This window comes from Copidosoma floridanum, unplaced genomic scaffold (assembly GCF_036245765.1).
Source record: "Copidosoma floridanum isolate Cflo_tuat_1 unplaced genomic scaffold, Cflo_Japanese_pri ptg000011l, whole genome shotgun sequence".
In the NCBI taxonomy this organism is placed as follows: domain Eukaryota; kingdom Metazoa; phylum Arthropoda; class Insecta; order Hymenoptera; family Encyrtidae; genus Copidosoma; species Copidosoma floridanum.
Genome location: NW_028321888.1, coordinates 4,934,386 through 4,954,442, shown reverse-complemented (window position 1 = coordinate 4,954,442; position 20,057 = coordinate 4,934,386). Strand labels below are relative to the sequence as shown.

The window sequence follows — 20,057 nt, the reverse complement described above, 5'->3', positions numbered from 1 at the left end:
GACTGTCGCACAGTGGTCCCAAACGCTGAAAAAATTATCAAAATTCGTGCTTCACACGAATTTTCAATCAATTTCATCAATTTTGGGCTTATTTTACTCCTAAGGCCATAACCTTCAAGAATCCGTTTCCCTCCGTCCTGTGACGACTTTGTATATGTATGATTTTTATGTATATATATAGCGAATTTCGATAGTCACATTACTGTGTATACATAAAAACGTTGTTAAAATCAACCAATTTGTACCAAACTTAGTGTACGGGGGTTTTTGGGGTCACTGATTACGAATCTGTAGTTGGATTTGCGAAATTCAAAATGGCGGATCCAAGATGGCCGACAAAGTTTTCAAAAATCAACCGATTCGCACCAAATTTGGTGTACGGGTGTTTTTGGGGTCGCTGATTACGAATCTGTAGTTAGATTTGCCAAATTCGAAATGGCGGATCCAAGATGGCCGACAAAATTTTCAAAAATCAACCGATTCGCACCAAATTTGGTGTACGGGTGTTTTTGGGGTCGCTGATCACGAATTCGCACACTGGGAGAAGGATTTATTAACTGTTAACATTTACGAATATTGGAAGAAAATTAGTTGGCATATTCATAACTACCATGATATATTTTTTATCTGAAGCTTTCACACCATTTTTATTATGAATTATATTTCTGGTATTTTTATAAAAAATTCCACTGTATAAATATTTTATCTAATTTACATCTTATTTTTGTTCTAAACATCATTATCATCATCATCATCATCATCATTATCATCATCATCATCATCATCATCATCATCATCATCATCATCATCATCATCATCATCATCATCATCATCATCATCATTACTATTCCCTTCATAATTAAAATCATTATCGCTTCGATCGTCTGACACATTCCCTATGTTTTTTTTTCCAATCAACAAATCATTATTCACTTTTCCCCTTGAAGATTCATTTGCTGTTACCTTTTCAAAATTTAGCAAGGAAAGCAATTCTTCTGTTAAATGTTTATGGCTTTTTTTCGAACTTGATCGACACATGGAAAAGAACGGATCTGAGTGTATCATAAGCCTCTGGAAAATGTCCGTATTTGTTGCGATCCTATTGACAAACGAATAGTGTGAATATCATTCAATAAAAAAAAAAAAAAAATGGCTGTACTTCCGAACACGGTCAGGCACCAATCGAGCTGAAAATTTGTGTATTTATGTTTTTTGGGATGCTGATTACGAATATGATAGTCCCGTTTGGCGCAAACGACCCTGAATGTGTCAAATGAATACATATGCATGGTATATGTATAGTGACTGAAAGGGGATTCAGAGGATCGAAGGGGCAACCTAAAATTGTAGACATGCAGCTCCTCGTGGTGCACTCTGAATGATGCTAAAGACCTACGTTTTTAATTAAAAATTGAAAAAAAAAAACATTTGCAAAAAGTAATGTGACAATAACATATGTGATCCATCAGATAAAATTCATGATGGTTAATTTTTTAAAGAATTTTTTGACGCATAATACTATCAAAAACTACGCAACACTACTTTATTTCGAAGATTTTTGAGGTTAGGAAGATTCAGCGATATGTTAGACTAAAGTAAAGTGTCGATTCATGTTTTGGTATAAGAAATACACATGATAATTATTTTTTAACGTTCAAAACGTTGAAAAACTACGCAAAACGACATTTTTCGAAGTTTTTTGAGGTTAGGAAAATTCAGCAATAAGGTAGACAAACAAAGAGTATTAATTCATGTTTTGGTATAAAAAATACGCATGATAATCATTTTTTAAGAATTTTTTAACGTTCAAAACGTTGAAAAACTACGCAAAACTACTTTTTTTCGAAGTTTATTGAGGTTAGGAAGAATTAGTGATGTGCTCGATCAAAAATAAGTATAAATTTGTAATCAGCGATGAAAAATACATATGATTAAGCCTTAATTTGGATTTTTGAAAGTCCAAAATTATTTTAAATCAAGTAAAACAGCTACCTTAGAGTGATTTTGACTAATTGCAGCTGCCATATTGGTCCGCCATTTTTAATTTTGGAAAAAAGCCAGACGGCAAAAGAAAGCCTCCTAACTAAGCTACAGTTTGCGCCCATAAAACATTTCTTACGACTTATAGAATTTTGGGCAGATCTTTGTTCCGTTTCACAAAGAACGTCCCATATATGTATGTAAGTGTGTGTGTGTCCATTATTACATACATATGTATATGTAGCCCGCTTAAGTCATAATTTGGGATGTTTTCATCGATATACAGAATGAAACTCATGTGTTTGGTCGTTTTTATACTTTTTCATTGTTTTATTACAATAAATAATGCGAATTGTTATAATTTGTTATATATATACCTTGATTACATATATATAATGATGGATGACACTTCGGAGGAAATCGGATCCTTGTAACCTATGATCTTACGAACAAAATAAGCCCAAATTCGTATTGATTGAGTGAAAAATCACAGGAAGCGCGAATTTTGATAATTTTTTCGGCTTCCTGAATCACTGTAGCCAGTTTTCTGCTGCCTCGCGTACCGTACGTACCTAGCGTGATCCAGGTGCAACTCAACTTTGGTGTATTAAATATTAAGATACCGTCTGTTTACCATTACAGTTTGAAAATTTGTAAAGTAACAGTTGGCTATTCAGATAAAAAATATATCATGGTAGTTATGAATATGCCAACTAATTTTCTTCCAATATACGTAAATGTTAACAGTTAATAAATCCTTCTCCCAGTGTGCGAATTCGTGATCAGCGACCCCAAAAACACCCGTACACCAAATTTGGTGCGAATCGGTTGATTTTTGAAAATTTTGTCGGCCATCTTGGATCCGCCATTTGGAATTTGGCAAATCTAACTACAGATTCGTAATCAGCGACCCCAAAAACACCCGTACACCAAATTTGGTGCGAATCGGTTGATTTTTGAAAACTTTGTCGGCCATCTTGGATCCGCCATTTTGAATTTCGCAAATCCAACTACAGATTCGTAATCAGTGACCCCAAAAACCCCCGTACACTAAGTTTGGTACAAATTGGTTGATTTTAACAACGTTTTTATGTATACACAGTAATGTGACTATCGAAATTCGCTATATATATACATAAAAATCATACATATACAAAGTCGTCACAGGACGGAGGGAAACGGATTCTTGAAGGTTATGGCCTTAGGAGTAAAATAAGCCCAAAATTGATGAAATTGATTGAAAATTCGTGTGAAGCACGAATTTTGATAATTTTTTCAGCGTTTGGGACCACTGTGTGTCGGCTAGAGGGGATGCCCTCTCCAGTGCAGATAGGAGTTGTTTATCCGAACGCGAGGTAAATGCGATTAAAAATCTTGTTAAGCAGCAGGACGAAAGAATAAAGCAGGAGAATGTCATATTGAGAGGCGTAGCGTTGCATGGCGATTTTCGCGTGGGCGTAGACAAGTTCTTCTGGGAAAAGCTTGGCGTGCATGTCAAAATTATAAATGTTTGGCGAAGTGGTAATGTTTTCGTTGTAAAGTTAGGCAGCTGGGAGGATAGTTCCGTGATAATGAAGAATAAATTTAAACTGAAGGAATCCAAATACTTTATTGAGAATGATCTGAGTTTTAATGACAGGAAGAGGCAAGAAAAAATTAATGCATGGGTTAAAAGTAAGCAAGCGGCGGGAAAGAGTGTCAGGGGCGGTTTAGGAGGATTCTGGCTGGGAGGGAAGTGGTATAAGTGGTGGAGTTCGACAGAGGCAGAGGTGATATTCAGCAGACGAAAGAAGGCAGCAGGAACCGGCGATGACAACAGCAGTCTGAAGGACCAGGAAGTCTATAAGGGAGGAGGACCGGTGGATGAAGACAGGCACAGTTTTAGTGAGAGCGTAAAAGAGCTTTTTGCGTAGAGCCCAGAAAAATTAGCGGCATATATGAAGAGGTAAGGTTAAAGTCTGGTGAAGCAAAGCGGTATGGTCATGTGTCGGTGAATTATGTTAAATTTGTTTTTTGGAATTGCGCGGGTATTTTCAAAAAGGACAGAGATTTTTGGAATTTTATAGAGGATTTTGATTGCATAAGTTTGTGTGAAACGTGGATAGAAGAAAAACAGTGGGAAAAATTTAAAAGTAAGCTTTCAAGTGATTTTGTGTGGAAACCGAGTGCGGCTGTAAGAATAAATAAAAAAGGGAGGGCTAAAGGCGGTTTTATAATTGGTATTAGAAAATCAGTATTGGGCGATGAAAATGATTTCGCTATTAGTGTAAAGTATAATATTGTAATGTATAAAATAAGGATAGGTAACAGTTGGATCAATGTATGGTCGGTGTACAACTCTGGCGATTTGAGGGCAGTTTTAGATTTCATGAATGAGCATGTATTTAATGAAGAAGAGAAGGTTATAATTGGGGGAGATTTCAATATAAGAGTAGGCGAGCTAGGTAGTTTTGTAGCAATGGACAGTGGTGAGTTAGTAGGTAGAAAGAGTAAGGATATAATAGTGAGTAATGAGGGCAAACAGATGATAGAGGTAGTAGAGAATAAAGGTTTAGTTATGCTAAATGGTTGGGGAGAGGGGGATGAGGAGGGGGAATTTACCTATGTAGGTGCACAGGGGAATTCAGTTATAGACTATATACTGGTGAATGATCGTACACTAGAATGGGTAAGGGATTTTAAAATTACGGGCAGGGCGGACTCGGACCACATGCCCATGTGTTTGACCATTAGAAAGCTGGATGGTATGGAGAATATAGTAGGAATAAAAGATGATGAAATAGTAAAAAAATCAATTTATAAATGGGCAGAAGAGGATATAGTTAAATTTAGACAGGCGGAAGAAGTATTATGTAAAGAGAATAGTGCGGTGTGTGGTGAGGCGGTGGATAAAATGTGGTCAGTCATAAAGGAAATCGTGAGCAAAGCAGTGATAAGAAAAGTAATCAAAGTGAGGAGGTGGAAGGTAGGCGAAAGAAAGTGGTGGGATAGGTCCTGTAGGGCAAAAAAAAGAAAGGTTGTAGCAGCATACTACAAATGGAGGAGAGGGAAAACAGATAAGGTTGATTATTTAACTAAAAGGAAGGATTGGAGAAAATACTGTAACGATAAGAAAAGGAGTTATAAGAAGCTGGAAGAGGAAGCGTTAAGGAATATCAGGAATGAAAATGAAGTGTGGAAATTTCTTGGAACGAAGAGGAAGGGCGTTTCAGCAGAGGAAAGCAACATTTCAATTAAAGAGTGGGAGGAACATTTCAGATCGCTTATTGATGGGAGTCGCACAAAAGCTTTAGGTGAAAGAAGAACGGAGCAAGGTTTGGCGGAGAGTTTGCAGGTTCTAGAAAGTGCAGAAGTTGCGAGAGCCATACAGTCGTTAAGAAAAAGGAAAGCTGCAGGTTTGGATGGGATTCCCAATGAAGTGTGGAAAGAATGCGGGCAGGAATTGTTCAGTTTGCTGTTCAACCTATTTAAAAAAGTGTGGGATGGTGAAGGTGTACCGGAGGACTGGAAAGTAGCAGTTGTCGTACCGTTGCATAAAAAAGGTGATACTAATTGTGTGAATAACTTCAGAGGTATCTCACTGCTTTCCACAGCCTACAAGACGTACGCAGAGGTTTTGAGAACGAGACTTATATACGAAGTGGAGGAAAAAGGCATTTTACCGGATGGACAGGCAGGGTTCAGAAGAGGAAGATCTACTATAGATAATATATACATTCTGAATCATATAGTACAAGTAGCGAGAAGTAGGAAGGCTAAAGTATATGCAAGCTTCGTGGATTTGACTGCGGCTTTTGACACTGTCAATAGAAAAAAGTTGTGGAAGGTAATGGAAGAAGTAGGAATTAGCAAGTATTTAATTATTAGAATTATGGAATTGTATGAAGAGACCATAGTACGAGTGAAAGTAAAAAATGAGCTGTCTGAAAGGTTTTGGAGTACTAAGGGTCTGAGGCAGGGGTGTGTTCTGAGTCCGGTCCTGTTCTGTATTTATATAGCGGCTCTAGAGAGAGAGTTTAGTTCGAGAAATGTTGGGGGGGTAACAGTAGGGGGGGTGAGGATCTGGTCATTGGCATATGCCGATGACGTGGTTTTGGTTGCTTTAAATAGGGAAGCATTGCTTGATATGTTTGGGACGCTAAAAAGGTTTCTTAGAAATAGGGATCTTATTATGAATTATAAAAAAACAAAGGTAATGGTTTTCAACAAAGGTAGGGGTAGTGCAAAGGAAAAATGGGAATTTAATGGAAAAGAGCTGGAGGAAGTTACAGCATTCGATTACTTAGGTATGACTTTGAACAGAGGAGCTGACTATAAAGATCATATTAAGCATTTGAAGATAAAAGGTATAATTGCCGCAAAGCGAGTATGGGGCATAGGGGAAGGCAAGTGCAGGAACGATTTTAGAAGGAGGAGGCTATTATTTAATTACCTAGTTAGAAGTGTGATGTCATATGGGGCAGAGATTTGGGGATGGGAGGAAAAGAAGGAGCTTGAAAAAGTGCAGCTTGACTATTTAAGATGGGTTCTAAAGCTAGATTTCTGTACACCGAGGTACATTGTTTTGTGCGAAACAAAAAGCGATAAGTTATGTAATGCGTGGCGAGTGCGAGCGTTAAATTTTGAGAAAAAAATAAGTTTATTGGATGATAACCGGCTGGTAAAAAAGTGTTGGAGAGAAAAAGAGTCATTAGGTAATACAGATTTATATAGTATGGAAAGGGAAAAATTCTTTAATGCAATTGGTATGAGTGCTTTAGCGGCGAACATTGATTTGTGTGTAGGTAAAGATGTAATAGGTGATGTTAAACGTAGAATGTATGACTTAGATCAGCAGTGGTTGAAGGTATGTTTTGAAAATGCTAGTTATAACAAAAGGTATGAACGCGTCGATAACAATAAGTTGCCAAAGTATCTAGATAGGTTTAATAAAAATTGTGATATTAGCACTATTGCAAGAATAAGATGTGGTAACGTAGAAATAGGAAACAAATACTGGCTAGAAGCGGAGAAAAGATTGTGTGTATTGTGTGGTAAAGAAGCGGGAACCATTGAACATGTAATAAATAACTGTGAGGTTTGTATCGAGTGGCAAGAAAATAAAGCGGAATATAAAAGACTATTAAATCTGTATGCAAGAAGCGATCTAGGAGTTGGTGAGGTTGTGAAACTCTTCAAAAGGTATGATTTTGAATGTAAAAATAAATTGGAAATAGAAAGCTAGATCAGGAGTTTGCGCATAAGTTATGTTTATTTGTAAATACTGGGTACATGTATGATTTAATAGCGGAAACGATACAGCAGAGACGAGACTCGAGGATGTGGTCATTTAAGTATGAGAGTGTGTGGAGTGTAGAAAGGTATGTGTCTGAGCCGGATAAGAATAATTTTAGAAAGAATTTGTAAACCAAGTCCTTTTCTGGGCCATAAAGGCTGAAAATAAAGATTATATTATACTACTTATTTAAAAATCTTAAAATTTCAAAAGATTACTATAAGGGTTAAAGTGAAAAGCTTATTTATCACTAAATATACTTTATTTATTTATTTTATACTTTACCCCTTTCGGGTTTGGAGAAGTTCCGTTACACATTTAACCTTCTTTTTACATAATAATTTAATAATTTTTATATTGTCTTATATTATCTTCATTGCTATTTGCACATACTTTAAATTCTACTTTACCTTTATGTTATATAATTATTTGTAAGAAACAAACAAGATCATTTTACAACCTTCGAAAATTCAAAAAACAACAATCAAAAAAACAAAAAATTCAGAAAAACTCAAAAATTTAAATTTTAATCTCCTTTCCTTAATTTGTCCATTCAATTTTTTTCATTCTTCTTTCTTCACTGCACTCTTTTTTTGTTCTCTTCTTCCTTGTCTTGCCATTCATCCATTTCTCTTCTCTACTTTAAACTTTCTTCAGTCTTCTTTGTCTTTTAGTTATATTCTGCTTCCTTTCTTTTTCGGATAACTCGTCTTAGTGACTCTTTCTCGTTTGCATCATGGCTTAGTATTTTCTCTATTTATTCCTCATTTACCGTATCTCTACAATTCTTTAATATGTGTATATAATCTTCTTCTTCTTCTTTGCGCAATCTGCACTTTTTATCCTCCTCTCCTTTCCAATACTCTATACCCCTACATTCATTTCCGCACCTAAATCTTGCTACTAGTTTCCTATCCTTTAATGGCATATCCTTTTTCAAATATTCTGGTTCTTCCTCTGTTCTCATATCTTATATCTTTATGTACCTTGTAGTACCGAGAATTCTCTATCTTTTCCGTTCTTTTCTCTTTTTCTTTTTTTTCCTTGTTTTTTAATATTTTTTTTCTTATTTCTTTACATTCCACCCCTTTCATGAATTTTGTTTATTTTATTTTTTTTTTCACGTAGCATTTCCACTCTTTTGTTTGATTCTTTTCCTATTTTCCATCTATCTTTGTCCTTATCTTTATCTCTTATACATTCCTTAACTAATTTTATGTCTGAGTCCCTAATTTTCTCTACAAATTTTAACGCTCTCTTAAGCGCCTTTGTACTCATCTTTTCTAATCTACACTCCTTCTCCACTATATAATTTAACGTATTGCTATCTAGTCATAACATACATATCTTTTTTGTACACTTTCCAGCCTTTCTTCTTTTTCCCAAGCCCATACTTCCGCACCAAACAACGCTATACTTTCCACTAGTGCTGTAAATAATCTTCTTTTTCTTTTGTAGCTATTCTTAAATATTCTTTTAACCAACGCTCCATGCATTTTTCATGGCGATCACTGCTTTCCTCTTCCTTTCTTCTGTACGTCTATTATTCCTCCCATTTCTCTGTAGTATATATCCTAAATACCTTATTTCATCTACTTCTTCCAACTCCTCACTTCCCCACTTCCATCTTTTATTTTTTCCCTTTCTTTTTTCAAAACTAAATTTTTTTTTTTTTTTTTGCTTTAAATCATTTTTTTTTTACAAATATACCTCTTAGATCTTTTTAGCATCTTTTTTGATTTTTCTTCTCTATCTGCTATTAATACTATATCATCAGCGTAAGACACACTCCATATTTTTTCATTACCAACTCTGCATCCTCTCACTTGCCCTCTCTTTAATTCCTCCTCCAAGTCCGCTAGATATATATTAAACAACGTTGGGCTCAGTAGACATCCTTGCCTCACATCTTTCTCTGTCCAGAATTCCTTGGATTCCTCCTCACCTACTTCGACTACATTCCTAGTTTCTTTATAGATATCAATAATCCTATTTCTTAACTTTTCATTCACCTTTATCTCTATAAATCTTTTCGTTAAAACCAGCCTATCCACTCTATCAAATGCTTCCTTTAAGTCTACAAAACAGGCAAATATTTTTCCTCTTGCTTTGCTTAATTTTTCATCCACAATGGGTTTCAGTGTGTATATTGCTTCTATTACTCCTCTCTTTTCTCCAAATCCAAACTGACTGTCTGCTAATTTACCTTCAATTTCCTTCTTCAGCATCTCATTTAACAAACTTGCATAAATTTTATATGCTGTGCACGTTAATGTAACTCCTTTATAATTTTTTAACTTATCTTTATCACCTTTTTTGTGAATCAGGCATATCACTCCTAGTTTCCATTGCTCTGGTAATTTCCTTTTTTCTAATACTTTTTTAACCAGTTCCCAAAGGGCTGCGTTTACTTTACTAGGCATGTACTTCCATACTTCGTTTTCTAGCTTATCTTCTTCCGGTGCTTTTCTTATTTTAACCTTGCAATCTGTCTCTCAAATTCTTCCTTGCTCAACTTTTCCTAATCCTCTGTATTTGTCCTTCCATCTTCTTTTCTTGTTTCTTCTCTCCCGATTTCTTCTTCATCCTTCCCATCTAACTTTTCCATAAAATACCTTCTCGACACTTCCACTGTAATCTCTTTATCTATTTCATTCCTTCGTTTTTTTCTGAACCTGTTCATGTACTCCCACACTTCACCTTTCGGTGTTGTGTTTTTTATCTTTTCTTCTTTTAATCTTTCAAACCTTTTCCTTTTTGCTTCACACCAGTTTCTGTACTCACTTTTTTTATCTATATAATTACTCCTTTTTATTTCCTTCTTTCTCCACATCTTCATTATTCTTCTTAAACATCTCATTTTCTCTTTCCATTCTTTATCGTACCATTTTTTATCTCCCAGTTTCCACACTTTAAACTGTTTTTCTACGTTAGGTACCGCACTCTCTATTATTCCTTTCAATTCCTTTCATCTTCCTTCCACCTCTTTTTCTTTCCATTTCCAGTCCTTACATCTTTCTCTTTACTGATCTATTAATTCTTGGGTACAATCCCTCCTCACTGTTATCCTCTTTTCTTTTTCTATAATTCCTACTTCTACTTCCTTTTCTAAATATACCTCCAACGGCATATGATCCGATTTCGTTCTTTGTCCTATATTTATTTCTTTAACCTGATCTAAGGCTTCTTGATTCCCAATTGAATAATCTATTACAGATTCCCCTCGGCTGCCAACGTATGTGAATTCTCCTTCTCCTTTTTTGCCCATTCATTATACACTATACTTCTTCTGTTATTTCTTTTATTAGTCTTCTTCCTTCCTCATTTATTTTATCGTCTTTTGACTTTCTTACCTTCATTTTTTTATCACCATCCATTTCATCAATTTATCTTCCTTCTCTCCTAGTTCTGGCATTCCAATCTTTCAGTATTAGTACACTTCCTCTTTCCTTAGTTTTTACTTTCTCTTTTATCATTTCCATCGTCCCTTCTACGTTTTGACCTTACTCCTATGATTTTCCACTCCTGATTTACGTATTTTATCTTCTGCATTATTATATTATCGCTCCATATTTTGTATTTTCTGCTTTCCATCTTTTTACTTATTCCTAATATTATTCCTCTTTTTGCTCTACCTTTTTTATGCTCTCTTGTCGCTGCTATACACTTCCACTCAAAACTTTTTGACAACTCACTTTCTACACTAGTCCACTTATCCTGCTCTAACCACGTTTCTACTAACACTATTATATCAAAACCACTTAAGTACTTCCACACTTCACTGTCTTTATTTAACACTCCCGCAACGTTCCACACACAAATACTGACATTCCTTCTTCTCACTTCCTCCTTCTCTCTATCTTCTCGTTCTCTTCATTCTTGCCTCCTGCTTCTTTCTTCAGTGAGCTCTTCTTTCCGTTCATCATACCTAAACCACTTACCGTCGACCATTATCTTCATATACCTAATTTGTGTATTCTTTCCTTTACTCCTCTGCTCTTTTGACTTGTTTAAAGTAGTTCTTTGAATCTCTCTTTCTTTCTTTGTTAAATCTCTATCTATGTCAACTCCTCTCTCCATATATTTTTTATTCCTCATTACTTTTTCCTTCATTTCTTTGTTTAGCAACCTTACTACAACTATCTTCTTCACATTTTGCCCAGGATTCACACTTATTTCTTTAGCTTTCTCTACCTTTACTTTTACTTTGATCTTTTGTTCAATGAATTCTTCCACATTCTTTTCCAGATTCTCTCTTTCAATATTTGCTCCTTTGATCACAATGTTCGGTCTCCTTTTTTCTCTCTCATCGTTTTTTTTTTTACCATTCCAACTTGCTTATTCTTACTTCTAGTGCCTTCTTTTCTTCTATCCACTGTTGTCCCTCTTTTATCCACATCTGTTTTTCCTCTTTTTAATCTTCATCTCTCCTTGCTAGAATACTAATCGTACGGTCAACCTTATTTTCCAATCTGCTCAACTTATCGTTTAACCCTTTATTCTCTCAACTTTCTTTTGTGAAGTTTAATAAAGACTGCTCCTTTGGTTTCACATTTGCATTACTTCTTGTATTCACATTTACATCTGTCACTTTTCCGGTCATTTTCAGATTCTTGTCGATACCATAGTTTCTTTCTGGACCGGCTTTTTCACGTCAATTCATCAGAAATCCTCTTTAACGACCTCAATCAATAATGTAAGAATTTTTCTTATCGATACATTTACGGATATATCCTTTTCTTTAGTGTCGGTTTTCCAGAAATCTTTCTTATGGACTCTCTTTGATAACCTACCTTCGTCTTTATCTACCGCTATTTCATTTGGCCAGGGACTTTCCTTATATACCTTTCAGCTTGCCCCTTTTATCGACCTCTTTCTTAAGTTGCCGCTTCCTTTTTCCTATACTCTACTAACCTCACTTTTCTCTCGCACCACCACTTCTTTAACACTGTTTCTTGTTCTCTTGTCACTCATTTTTCCACTTATTATCACCTTCTTTTATTATCTACCTTCTTCTCTACCCACTACTCTTTATCTTTCACGTGTACCATTCCTATTCCACTGACACGATCTTATTAATCTCACTTCATCTTTTCAATTTCTTATATTTGTTCACTTTACACTTTCTCCTTTGCTATTTCTCTACTTTTGACACTTATTCGTACTTATATATTCTTTTATTTTTGTTTTAATAACTTCTTAATATTCTATTCTCAGCGCGCTCGATACGTCCGCTCTCTCTTGCATCCACAACGAAACTCCTCTCACAAAATATATTTTTTATTTATCAATTCCGATGCTGCTTTAATCTCGATAAATATTCATCGTCATTTTCTTGACGCCTAAAATTGTATTTATTAGATGTATTTGGGGTTTCCCTTCCAATTCGACTTCTTGGAACTTTTTGGCATAGTTAAGACTTTGGTGAGCCCTAAAGGCTATTTTTTTTAACTTTATTAAGTTGTAATATATTTGTTAGCAAGGTAGTTCTACGTCCGATGACCCTGAAAAGGACCAGTGAGCATCTGAAGGAAACTCTTTCTTGACTTAAAATTCCAGCAAACGTGATTGTTTCTATACCTTAGGTCAATATTCTCTGGCCTGTTATTGTATATTGATAATATAGGGTCGTCGGTGACCGGGGTTCCTAGCTCTGTGACGAACAACTCTGCTCGTGACGTCTGCCAGTGAATGACCGACTTGGTTTAATAGTGACCAGCTCTATATGGTCTTTTAGTCGACGAATCGTTGCCAGAAATCGTAGTGAACATGTATTTATTGACAAGGTAGTTTCACGTCAGGTGGCGCTAAAAAGAAGCGATAAGATTGATGGTTAAGTAAGGGACGTGAATACTTATGATGGCACTGAAAAGGATCAGTAGTGATACTTCTAGCCATTCTTTATTATTATTCTTGATGATGGGGAGCTGGCTGTGCGGATAGCTCGACTTTAACCCTTGGAGTCTCTGCGTACAAAGACCGTACTGGAGGGAGGTACGTCGCTGACTTAAGAACATATTGTCTTCGGGTAGTTCCCCGAATAACCAACCACTCATCGTTAGTCGGGAAAATGGGCCTAGAGGATACTTTCTCTGTAGGTAAGCCGTTGGGATGACCACTAAGAAGGAGGCCGTTGTGGCTGCCCGTACTCTTCAGAGCTGTCTTTCTTGGCTTGCATTTGAAGTAAAAAATTCTCTGACAGCTCCAGTCCGGATGGTTGAACAGCTACAAAACTCTTAAGTATTGGAGCAGGATGTGCTCTGTCTGGACACATCTCCTGATATTCCTCCGGAGACGTTAACTTCCCAAACGACTAGTTTTTCATGGCACTCGGTTATCTTTACCTCAGCGATCCGGGGTAAAAACCGATTTATTTCGCTTTCCCATGAAAGAAGAACTCTGTTCTCGGTGTACTGTCGATGAACGACTACGATAATCGACAACTCGATGGGGCATCTTATAACCACTTTTCACTATCTTTAATTGTGGGTGGCTTTAATTTCACCTGGATGCTACCTAGTGGACCCTACTAAACTGAAGAGCAAAGCTAACTTACTTTAGCAAAACTTGGAGCTTATTTATCGCTATTGTTATCAACTTTTTCAAGAAAAAAACTATGCTTAAACCATCTCGGAATCATCAAGAATTAGTATGCAAAATTTTAACAAAATCGGTTTAGTGGTTTTCGCAGTTAGCGATTACAACGGTTTTAGCGACTTTGCTGTATATATTAGTAAGATAATTCTACGTCCATCATAAAATTGTATACCTTGTTTGAAAGTGATATTTTAAACTATTAAACTTAATATTCAATTGAATCAGTTTTTTTGCAAGATCATTAAGTTGTGTTTATCAATTTTTATAAAGTTATAATCTTTGATAACTTGTTTAAAAAAACGCACTACTGAATGTTTTCAAATTTTAATGTTTATTTAAATCAGTTATCAATACCGAAACATAAAAATTTCATGTTACGTTCTAAAATTTTATAACACTTTGAAATTCAACAAAACGCCATGAAATTTAACAACGTATTTTAAATAAACATTAGTTTGTGTTATTTAATTTAATGGTATATAAATTAGTTTCAAAAACAAAAACATCAAAAAAATTTTGTCACGTAATTAAATTTAAGACATTTTTAAGTGTAACATAACATCATAAATTTTAACAATTGTTCTTAAAATCTGTTTGAACCATAATTTAAAATAAACTTTATATGACTTGTTACTAAAGTTCTGAACAGTATGTTTTTATATTGTAATAATTAGTCATTAATAAAAATTTTTTTATAATATAATACTTTATTGTATGTTTTCTGTCAATAAATTTGTTTGATGGTTAACGTATTGAACATTCATCAAATATTCATATTTTTTATCTAAACTTCTATTTAAGCTGTTTTTCTGTACAACATTTTCCATTTTATAGTTATTATTACTTTCAATTCATGTACATATATCATTTTTTGTTTTGCATTAGTAATGACACTACATGAAACTGTCCTGGATAAATAAAGTACTCCTTAAATGACTGTTTTATCAATGAGATAGTCTGATAATCTTATATGACCAAGCAGCAGAAGGATGCAGAATACAACATGGACGTTACAGTCAGTGACTGAGCAGTCAGTCGACAGCACGACAGGTGACGAGTAAGTCAACCAAACTTACGAATTCTCGCGTATCTGCGCCTGATGAGGCTGACGCATATTGTCAGCGAAACGTTGCGCATCAATAAATCAACGCAGAAAATTTAAATACACTTTACTTGTATTTATTTATTTTCTTACATTTCGCCCCCAACGGATCACTGATCACTTTGAATTTCCAAATTCACCGGAGGGCACTGATATATACTAGCAAATCGTTATTAGTTTTTATTGTCTTCTAAAGAACTGATTTACAATATATCAAAATAAGCATCCTTGGAAATAAACTTGACAATTCAGAAGTTCAATAACTGGTTTATTTCAAGTCTTGTTGGATTAAAAAATGTGCATTGATAACTGTGCAATACTTAGTCGAATTTTGTGAACAACCATGTTTTTCGAAACTTTGTTAATTTTTTACTCGTAAACAAATTTAAGGGTTTGACGAAAAAATGATAGGCACACTTTTTCTCTTAGAAATATTTATAACAGTTAATCAGACAACTTTACAGCCGAGTACTTATGATAATCGGACTCAGCCAACTAAAATACGTGAAAAAAACCTTTTGGTGCAGACATGGACCTTTATCGGCTACAAAAAGTACCCTGGTTTCCGGACTATATCTGATCAGAAAGCTTCAGAGTTTTGTACATAAGCAACCAGTAATTGCAGAAAGTTAAAAACGAAAGTAAGTTTTGAAGTATTGCTAAAAAAGCTCAAGTTATTCAATTGCGAGTTATCATTTCAAAGATGCCATGCCATGGTTCCTTGCTTTAAATTAATGCTGATTAACAATTTAATATTGACAATTAGTATGCTAATCATATTCTGATTCTTTAGAAAATGTTGAGCAAATGGGGTTCTATTAGATGCTCAAAAACAGAACTTTCTTTAATAATAGCAGTTATGAGAGCTAGTTTCAGTTACTTGGTGTTACCATACCCAGCAGCTATGAACACTCAATGAAATTTACCAATATCAGTAGTCAAGTGGAGCTAATAACTATACTGAGCTTAACAATACAACGATACATGTTTGATTAAGTATCACATAAGAAAGTGTAAGATGGACCATGTAAGCCAAAAATCAACTAGTTGGAGAAAAAAAGTCATTCTGAACAAAACAAAAATGTTGGTAATGTAATGAAATATTATTTTACTGTCACCGTTTTACATAAATTCAAACTGCAAAAATTATCAATAATATTTTTTTATGGACAATTCTATAAGTAACAGTCTCTAAAGATAGAGTATGGCAAATTCAATTTAGTATCATAGGTGAAGAAATAAATTGTTTAAGTAATAAATATGTCTCATAATAATTTGGAATTGAGTTCTCATTAGTAAATGAGTATATTCAAGATAACACAAGTCTGTTTTATTCACTTTGTTCAAGTTTCTATTTGATTGTAATATAAAAAAGTCACATAAACTTTGTACTCCAGAACACCAATGTATAATAAACTTCATGTTAAAATATTGGGATAATTTTGGAGACTTGTGAAATCTATTTTTCCTTCTAGATGTTTTTACATTACGTATACCAAGATGATTCTTGACGCAAGAAAAATTTACAGAAATTTACATTTTTGTGACTTAAGGATTACAAACTACCTATTAACGTAAGGCATACATGAGACTGCAATTCAAACTTTACTTTTACTTAATATACTTACACACAGAAAAAGAAATATATAACATGAAGGATCATAAAAACAAGTTCAAATGTGCTCATTTATAATTTGTTTTTGATACACAAGTAAATAATCTTTTATGTGCCAAACCTTATGTTCTACCATTAGATCAATAAAAAAAAATTTACATTTGTTAAAGAGGTTCAATCCCTTGCTACAGTCCAGTACTTAATTTTAGATGCCAATGATTGGGATGAAAATATTGATGATAAGTATATTTTAAGTAAAAACTTCCCAGTAAGTTTGATACATCCAGCATCTGATATTCACGGTTCAAATAGAAATCTTTAGAAATCAACATATTTATGCACCACATTGGACAAAATATAAAATTGTGCTAAATTTTTAGATATGTATCTTAATAGGTGTGTTTTTAAGAGTTGCAGTCACGTGATCATAATCAGTACTTACTAAACTTAACCACTTCTCTGGCTTAGCTTACATAAGCATTACTATTTTAATAAAATTTAGCAAACGTTAAAGGCCAATATAGCTAAAGTTTACTGTATACATAATGGAAGTAGGTGAAAAATTTACCTTTCTTAATCGAGATTAACCTTATGATACAAAAAAACTGAGAACTAGAATTACATTAATTCATATTTATGTAACTGTACCGAAATAACAATGTTGCGATATTTAACGTCTTAAATTACAATCATTGTAAAAAACATTCCTTTACAAAGTTACACCATTACAAGGTAAATAATAAGTATAGAAAAAATTAAGATGCATAGCGTGGAATATATTAGCTGGAAGTTATGGTCATATCCAAGTTTAAACTCGTTCCTACAAGCGGCTCTTTGACGAGGCTGACATTACACTCAGCAAACGCGTGGATATTTATTATATGTGCAGAATCATAAAAGCCCTATCGCGTCATACAAGAGAGAAGAGACGACCCGTGGGCAAGGGCGACCAACGTGACCTTAGAGAATATATATATATATATATATATATATATATATATATATATATATATATATATATATTCTCTAAGAACGTGACCAACATCTCAGGCTCGAGCTTGGGAGTCGTCACCATCAGGTCCTCCCCCTCATACACACACACACACACCATCACACACTATAATTCAAATAATTAATGTACGACCGGTTCTTCAATTGTAATCTTGATTTGCGCCATTAAATCTGGGATTTTTATGCCATAGGCTTTTTCCCATTAATTAGTTGTTATTAATTGTGTTAACCCTCCTCCCCCCTTAAATGCTCATTTAACATACCTAGCAATAATAAAATTTAGTAATTTACCTATTTCATTATGCCATTTTTTTTAAATAATTTTTTTTCTTTATTCGTTGAGAGACTCTTGTATTCTCGATTTCATCCCTTTAACTCTATTTTATTTTTTTGATCACTGTTGGTTTTTTGTATTATTTTTTTTGTATTCTAATTTTGAACTAACAATATCTAAGTATACAGTAATAAATCCCCTATATTTCTATTGATTAAATTTCTTAATTTGAACCAGGCAATCTGAAAATCCAATATGGAAGGTCGCTTGTTCCAAGCCTCCTGAATGGCTGATCAGTTAGGTGGCTGAAGAGCCTATCTAATGTATTTCTTACACCATGCTTATAGCAGTGTTTGCTGTCAGGAAATTTCAAAAAATGACAGTCATCTGGGGTGTAATCCGCAATCGCCGCCAGCAGTTACATATGTACGACGTGACAACGTTGCGTGGTTAGGGGCGCTACTGTCGATTTACTGGTGATGTGATCCGCAATCTCACCAGCAGTAAAGCAGACGACGTTGGTCTACTATAGCTCTTTTTCGTGACATTTTCTGATTGTAAACAAAGCAAAGCAGACGATAGAATGTCGGAAAATGTCACGAAAAAGAGCAAGTAGACGGACGTCGTCTGCTTTACTGCTGGTGAGATTGCGGATCACATCACCAGTAAATCGACAGTAGCGCCCCCAACCACACAACGTTGTCACGTCGTACATATGTAACTGCTGGCGGCGATTGCGGATTACACCCCTGATAATAATTTTTATTAACCACACTATATCAAACTATTCCCGCTTGAACTCTTCATGACCATTGGCTGCTACTCTGGGGCCGTACCATGTAACTATTTTTCTGTACATCAGCCTATGTTATAACATAGGCCCGCGAAGCGAAAAAAAAGTTATATGGTACTGTCCCTGACGCAGCATACTGTTCCGCGTCTATGTGCACAAAGCACTTTTTGTCTAACGGAAACAGAAGTGTCACTTGCTAAATCGGTGGTGCGGGAACCTTTTTTTCTGACGCAGTCCACCGTGACGTTCCGTTGGCTGCTTCCGCCAGAGATTAGTAGGGAGATTGCTGACTGCCATGCTACGGAGTGTGCCCACTTTTTTCCAGTGGTTCGAGCGCCCCGCCGCGGCCAAGCGGCCGAACCAGGCGCACATTTTTTTTTTTATTTGAGAAGCACGGTAGGGGTATGAGAAGAGTGGATTCGCGTGGAAATGTCCATATAGGCGCACATTTTGGAGACGCGTGGAAGGGGTATACCGAATGTGCGCCTACGAGGAGAGGAGTGGAAATATCGGCTGTTTAGCTGTATATATCTGAACGCACAGCCAAAGCAAGCGACGACACGAGTTTTGCTTTTTTGAGAGTCTTTGGACTCTGCAACTGAGTACATGCTATGTATATATTTAACTGACTTGCTCTCGCTCTGGCTTCAATGTTATCCATAAATCTTATTTCATTAAATCGTGGAACTAAATGCTCATTAATTATATACACATAATTTTGATTTCAATACATTATGTTTTAACTCTCCCGTACTCTTAAAATTCCCAAATCCATTTATGTTTTCAAAAAATTAACCACTAATTTATTAATTTAACACATCCAAACTTCTGTAAACTGTAGGACAAGCTCCGGAGGATATCCATGAACATATGTGACTTCGAAAGGGTTACATCCTGTCCTTCGGATAGCTAAGATGGAAAAGGTTTATGCCCCTACATAGATTTTTTTGCACTTAAGGGTTCAAATCCACTTTATGGTAGATATTTTTTTTTATTTTTTTTTTATTCAATGTATCATTTTGTCTTCTTTTCTTTTATTTATGTTTCGTTAAAATATATATATGTAGTCAACATTTTTTTTCGGATACATCAAAACAAATTAAATTAATATTGATACTTTGATACAAGGCAATTCTATAATTTTATAATACTAAAATAACTTTTAAGGATTTTAATATAATTTGTGTATTTTAAAACTCTACATAGCTCTACACATTAATTATTAATAATCATAGCTAAATTAATTTATCATAAAGAAGTATGCACTTAACTACAACAAACAATAATAGTTTGAATACTTCACGATTTTAAGAATAAAATAGAAAACTAGAATAAATAATTGGTCGATTTTTTCAGTAAACTGCAGATTTTTGAAAGATTTTGCACTACACACATTTACATATATGTTGA

The 20,057-nt window shown here is 34.8% G+C and overlaps 1 protein-coding gene across 3 annotated transcripts in view; it reads right to left on the bottom strand.

Moving 5' to 3' along the window:
- Positions 1 to 17,403, bottom strand: part of lig (ubiquitin-associated protein-like lingerer) — a 543,185-nt gene extending 525,782 nt beyond the window's left edge. For all 3 annotated transcript variants that reach the window (XM_089590028.1, XM_089590031.1, XM_089590030.1), the window contains exon 1: positions 17,138 to 17,403. The gene's annotated coding sequence lies outside the window, so the exon portion shown is untranslated. The remainder of the gene's footprint in view (positions 1 to 17,137) is intronic.
- Between the last annotated feature and the right edge of the window lie 2,654 nt (positions 17,404 to 20,057).